The following is a 6,367-nucleotide window of genomic DNA, read 5'->3' on the forward strand; positions in this document are numbered from 1 at the left end:
TAAAACTTGGTATTTCGAGGAAGCAGGCTGGGGTACAGATTTATTTCCTGGACATCACATGCTTTAGGCTGATGTTCGTTCTTAGTATACTGGAAAATAATCGGTTTGGGTAGAGTTTGAGGAGAGTTTGATATTATAATTGTTTTAAAACTATTTATAGACGAAAATATCACCTGTGAACAAGGAGAATTTTGTTTCTTCCTTCTTAATATGTAAATGCTTTATTTTCCCTCTTTGCTTACTTACTTTAGCTTGTTTTTCCAGTGTTGAAAAACAGATGTAAGAAATTCATTATCACGTTCCTAATAGTGGAAAATCTGATATGAATATGATTTTCCCAGGGTATATCTTGCAGTGTTAGAAAAAAAAAAATCTCTTTTTGGAAGATTTTTGACATCCTTCTTCTAATCGTCTCTTTGACAAATGCATTTATATGCTCTGATGCAACTTGCCAGTTAAAGTATGTGTGGGTCTTGTGACAGCATCCAGCTACTAAATCGTTAACAAGTATGAAATCAACTGTAATTACTTTATTCTCAAGAGTTGTCTTCTGTGGCGTTTGCTTGTTATAGTTGTTGTCTTGGTGATTTGTTTCCTGTAAGATACACTGCAATAGCGTGTGTTTGAGAGACGAGATTAGGAAAGTAAAAACAGTATGGCCTGCAATAGAAAAGTTGCAAGGATAAAATTAGGGCAAAATTAAATCGATGGAGCTTGAGAAATAAATAAGCTATGAGTTGGGAATGATAATTAGTGTAAGATTTCAAGATAGACAGCACTGGTGAATGGAAACAGTGATTACACTGTTTGATTTAAAGATTTTCTTCATAGAATATATTATCAAAGGAGAAAGGAGAATAGGCTGGCCTGCACTGAGGTTTTACTTTTAAAAATGTATTTCTGAACTGAAGAGAATGCTCAGCAATTCAGAATGCTTATTGCTTGAACATTAGGATTAGAGTTTGGATGCCATAACCCAGGTAACAAACCAGGTATGCCCATGAATCCTGCCCATAACTATAATAACAATTAATAAGAAAGGAGGCTATGAACTTGAAAGAGAGCAAGGAGTATGGAGGCAGGTTTTGAGGAAGGAAAAGGAAGGGCTATATGCATTTATAATTGCAAAAAAAATTGATGGTATTACCACAAGATAATCCCTCAAGGGTGTGCCTAGAGGAGCATCTCCTGGGTGGTTTTAGGTATTACTGAGGTGACAGTAATCCTAGTACCACAAACTGAATCAGATAGAAGGAACCAAATAAGCAAAGGAAGAAGGTAAATAGCTGTTCTAAAGATATCAGCATTATTAAAATAATTACAAAAATTTGAGGACTTGCCATATGATAGTGCTAGAATTTTGTACCCTTTATTTTGTTTATTAATAATTTGGCAGAATTCAACAATGTTACATTGTGACTAGGATCACCAAATTAAGACAGTGATTTGTCTTTTCCTTTTTGTCCATTGCTAAATTATATATCATATCTGTTCATTAGTTTGATTTTTGCAAGTGCTCATGGCAGTCTGTGGATATGGAAAATTCTGTATCTTTTCCATATCTCTTCATGACTACTTTGCAAAGTCAAGCTGTACTTAAGTTTATAAGACAACTTTTTAAAATAGGTTTTGATCCTAAAAATATTTTGCAAATTAATGGAAGTAGCTATTTGCAAGGGAATGTGTTTTCAAATGTCAGATGTCAACTATTACTAATACTATATATCATAGGCTTTTATTACTCATAGCCACACTTACAATTTTATTTCATGTATCTACAGAAATATTCTTCTTTCTTTGAATGGTTTCTATCATTTCATAACAGCTTAGTTTGATCTAGTGATACCTTCTTTTTTAATGGTCATGTTGAATTTCTTAAGTAATAATTTGGGAGAATAATATAAATGCTATAGATATAAATACTTGAAAAAAGTACAATTATCATTTCCAAGAAACTGTTGAACCCTCAGATTTTGATGAGGTAGTTTGGTGATATATTGTGTACCCTAATAAAATTTGCCTGAAGATCAGAGAAGAATAAGCCACTAGATTAAGCATAGAGGACAGACAGCAGTGGCACACACCTTTAATGCTAGCACGTGGGAGGCAGAGATCCGTCTGGATCTCTGTGAGTTCAAAGCCACCCTGGACTACATGAAATTGACTCAGTCTAGGAGAGAAAACAGAGCCAGGCAGTGGTGGCACACACCTTTAATCCCAGTACTGGGAAGCACACACACCTTTAATCCCAGGAAGTGATGGCTGGGTGGAGAAAGGTATGTAAAGGCATGAGGAGACAGGAGCTAAAGGTTTTTCAGCAGAAGCATCCTTTCAGTTAGAGGCTTTTTTTGGCTGGAGCCTTTTGGGTGAGGACTCAGAGGATTTTAGTCAGAGGATTGGTGGAGTTGGTGAGGTAAGACGTGGCAGTGGCTTGTTCCTTTGTCTCTCTGATCTTTCAGCATTTACTCCAATATCTGGCTCAGGTTTTTTTTTTTTTAATTAAAAGATCATTTAGTAATTTGTGTTACAGGTAGTTAATGTTAAGACACTGAAAACCTTGACCATGTATTCACAACAGAGTGGAGACCAATATATAACATACATATACCTAATGCAAGACATACATGCATATGTATGTGTATGAATATAGTTATATCTGCACAATTATCTATTCAATCAACATAAGCTTAACAATGTGAAATGGTGCAATAATGACTGAGATAATTACGAAATATTTGGATGCTATGAGATTAATTTTACACATATATTTTAATAGAGACCATTTAGAAATCATATTTTATTCTTGATTATTTATAGATGATAGTGAGAAAATTCACCAAATGTAAGCCACAAGTTGATAAATACAAAAGGGGTACCTCATCTGAACTTTGGAAATATTTTGTAATGATCCTCTATGTTTAAAAAACACAACTGGGGACAAATAAGTAGTTGTATAATAAAAAAAAGTCCATCATAAAAGACATAGTCTTTATAAGTTGGTTCTTCCTGCCCCCTGGTGGTCATTCCTCAAAATGCAGATGTGTGCGAGTATGTATGAATGTTTATGAGGGTGTGTATAAATACACATATAAAATGTATATATATAATATGTAAGTGTATATGTAGGAATATATATATATTTATACACACACATACCTTACTCCCTTAAATAGGGTATAAAGTTCTTCCCAGATACTTTAGTTGCCAAATAAAAAGCTCAGTGCCAGGTGTACCATACCTTGTGTTGGTGTGGAGGTCTCAGAGACCTCAAAAACATTACAGGCCATTGACACTGATCTTGATTGCACACCAGAACTTGATGGAATGATTCTATTGTCAAAGGCAGCACATATTCTAGTCACAGGATACAGAGAAATCAAGTTGGTACTGACACTTCTTCTGGACTGTCTAGCTTTTATAATACCAGAAGGTACTGTGTGGGCTGATATAGGAAAAAAAAAACATCAACAGTTTATCTAGCTGTAAAATTTGGAGGTAGAATAATGTTCTGCATGGAAAGCTATGCCCCTGGACATGAACAGACATTATGGAGGTAATCAACTACATTCTGATTGGACATGAGGCTCATTCAATGGGGTGAAATGTGTGACTGGCACTGTAAATCTAGGTAAGAACTCATGATCATGGAACTCACAAGCCACAGGGTGAATCTACTAGTATCATCTTGTTAAATATGTAGCATCAACCTGTCCTCTGAATTGTATCTATATGCCATTGATTAGTGCAGCTCTCACATCTTGCCAGAGAAGTTTCTTGTGCAAGAGAGCGAAATGAATACAGAAACTCACAATTGGTCAATGCATTGATAATAAGTGCTGTGGGGTTATTCCTCCACAGATGAAATGTCTAGAACACATGTCTCCTCACAAGACTCAGGGGTCACTCCAGAAAAGGTGGGGTGGAATGATTGTAAGAGCTAGAATTTCGAGAGAAATGAAGCTACATAGTGTTTTCCGCACATGGTAGTACCATGAATTTATGGCAGCTGTGGTTGCCTGCAGAGTACCTAAACAAGCGCAAACCAGCTGAGCCTCAGTATGTAAGGGGAAGTGTCTTGAGCCCCCACCACACTAGCTACTGAGCTATTGTCAGATGGCAGCTTCTGGAGGAAGGACAGTTTTGTTTTTTTTTTTTTTAATTTAAGGATTTGGTCTCTAGTAGGTCCACCATAATCAAGTGAATGGCCCCATAGCCATGACTGCATGGATGTATGAACAGGACAAAGTGGACTTGATTAGTGAGGAGGAGGAGGAGCTGGGAGTGGAGCAGGAGTGGGGAATGGATCTGGGAGAAGTTAGAGGTGTGAAAATCGCTAAACTTGTGTATTTAATATGAACATTTACAAACTTAACAAATGTACACAGTCTAAAATTTGTCTAGTAATAATTTAGTTGTAACATATACCTCAAATTAATGTACAAATAAATAGAAAATATTGAAAATTGAAAAAAAAAGAAATAGGGTGTGAAAATGATCAAACTATGTTATATATATGTGTGAAATTCTCAAGGAATTAATAAAAATATTATAGAAAAATTACACAGAAATACATTAGGAAAGAAAATGACTCTGTCATCAAAGAGACATCACTGACAGTCTGTGATTGAGGACAGATACACATTTTTTCATTAGCATTTGCATCTTCAATAAAAGTGATGCTATTCTGGACCACACATATACACAAATATGCTTAAGTGTATAAAATACCACAGCATTTGCACTTTGAGCTACAAGTTGTTTGTCTGGGTGTGGGTGGGCAGAACTAAAGACAAATCTATAGCAAATGCTGTCAAGGATACAGAAGTATACTAAATGTTCAGGATTGTGTAGGAGAGGAGTAGGCTTTGTGAGATGTGGAAAAAGAATAATCAATAGGGTACAATGTGTTCTACCAATGCACACTTCAAGAAATATGCTCTGATATCTGGGTTGGATTATTGGATGGATGAAGATTCAGTTTGTCAACTATAAAAGAATAAGACAAAAGGAAAAATTTGACTTTCTGAGGATCTGGGGGTATTGTATGGAGTGAGTTCAGTGTTTGTCTTGATTCTCCAAAAGAACATTGGTAGAACACAGGTAAACTATGTCCTAGAAAAAGAAAGAACTTAACATCAAAATTAGCTATGTAGTGAGGGTCTCAAGTTATGAATAATGAATACGAAAGACAAAAGTGCTTAGAGAGAAGTCCTTAAAAACTTCTGTTTCTCTTAGTCTTCTAGCTAGCCCTTGCCTCCAACCACATACAGAGAGGGACAGGAATAGTGAGAGAGGAAATGGGAGAAGGGTGGGGGGAGAAGGGCAAAGAGAAGACTTCTGAGGTGATCAAACCTTAAAATTAGCATACAGCCTGAAGATAACAAAATTGGTTATGGAAGCCATGGTATCTGTATTGGTTAATTTCCTGTTGTTGAATAAAGACCATGAGAAAAGCAATTTAGGAAGAAATGAGTTAATGTTGGATTAAGGTTCCAGAGGGTAGAGTCCATTATGGAGGGGAGAGCCTGGCTACAGGCTGCTGAAGCAGGAATCTGGCTAATGACATTTATCAACACACAGATAGGAGAGATAGGGAGAGGGAAGGGAGGAGATGGAGACAGAGATAGAGACAGAGACAGAGGGAGATGGGAGAGTTTGTAAGAAGTGTGGGGTTAGGCTAAATGTCCCATAACCTTCCTTAACAGCACCACCATTGGGGACCAATTGTTCAAATACATGAGCCTAAGGGGATCATTAATCATTCTAAATACCATAGAATCCTTGATAACCAAATGAACTGATAATGAGCAAATGCTCAGGGAGACTCAGATATTGGGACTGGTTATTAAGAGTTATGGCTCAAGGTATGGGAATAATGTCCCCTATATAATCTCAATTTTATCTGAAATTTATAAAACTTACAATGAAAGCCATCTAACATGGCTTTAGGATATTTGTTTAAAGGAAGGAAAAGTATGGCATGGCAAAGTATGCTCAAAGTATGTGCTATCTATATGTCAAAATTACAACCCCAAATAACCTAAAACTGCAATCTACTTATAAGCTGTGAGGCTTGTAAGGTGGTAATGTTAATCCTTCCAGAATTAATTTAGAGAAGCAATAAAATTTGAATAAAAGATTTTTATATTAATAATATATCTTATATAATTAAGTAGGAATTCAAATATAAAAGAGCCTAACTCATTATGGAAAAGGGAGACAAATGAAAATGTCACCAAATGGTCAGCTCTGAAAATATACAAACAAGCAACAATATGCATACTGAGCAGGTTATATTTAGGAAGTTTCACACAGACACAGACACAGACACAGACACACACACACACACACACACACACACACACAC

Source organism: Peromyscus maniculatus, chromosome 5 (genome assembly GCF_049852395.1).
Source record: "Peromyscus maniculatus bairdii isolate BWxNUB_F1_BW_parent chromosome 5, HU_Pman_BW_mat_3.1, whole genome shotgun sequence".
Taxonomy (NCBI): Eukaryota; Metazoa; Chordata; class Mammalia; order Rodentia; family Cricetidae; genus Peromyscus; species Peromyscus maniculatus.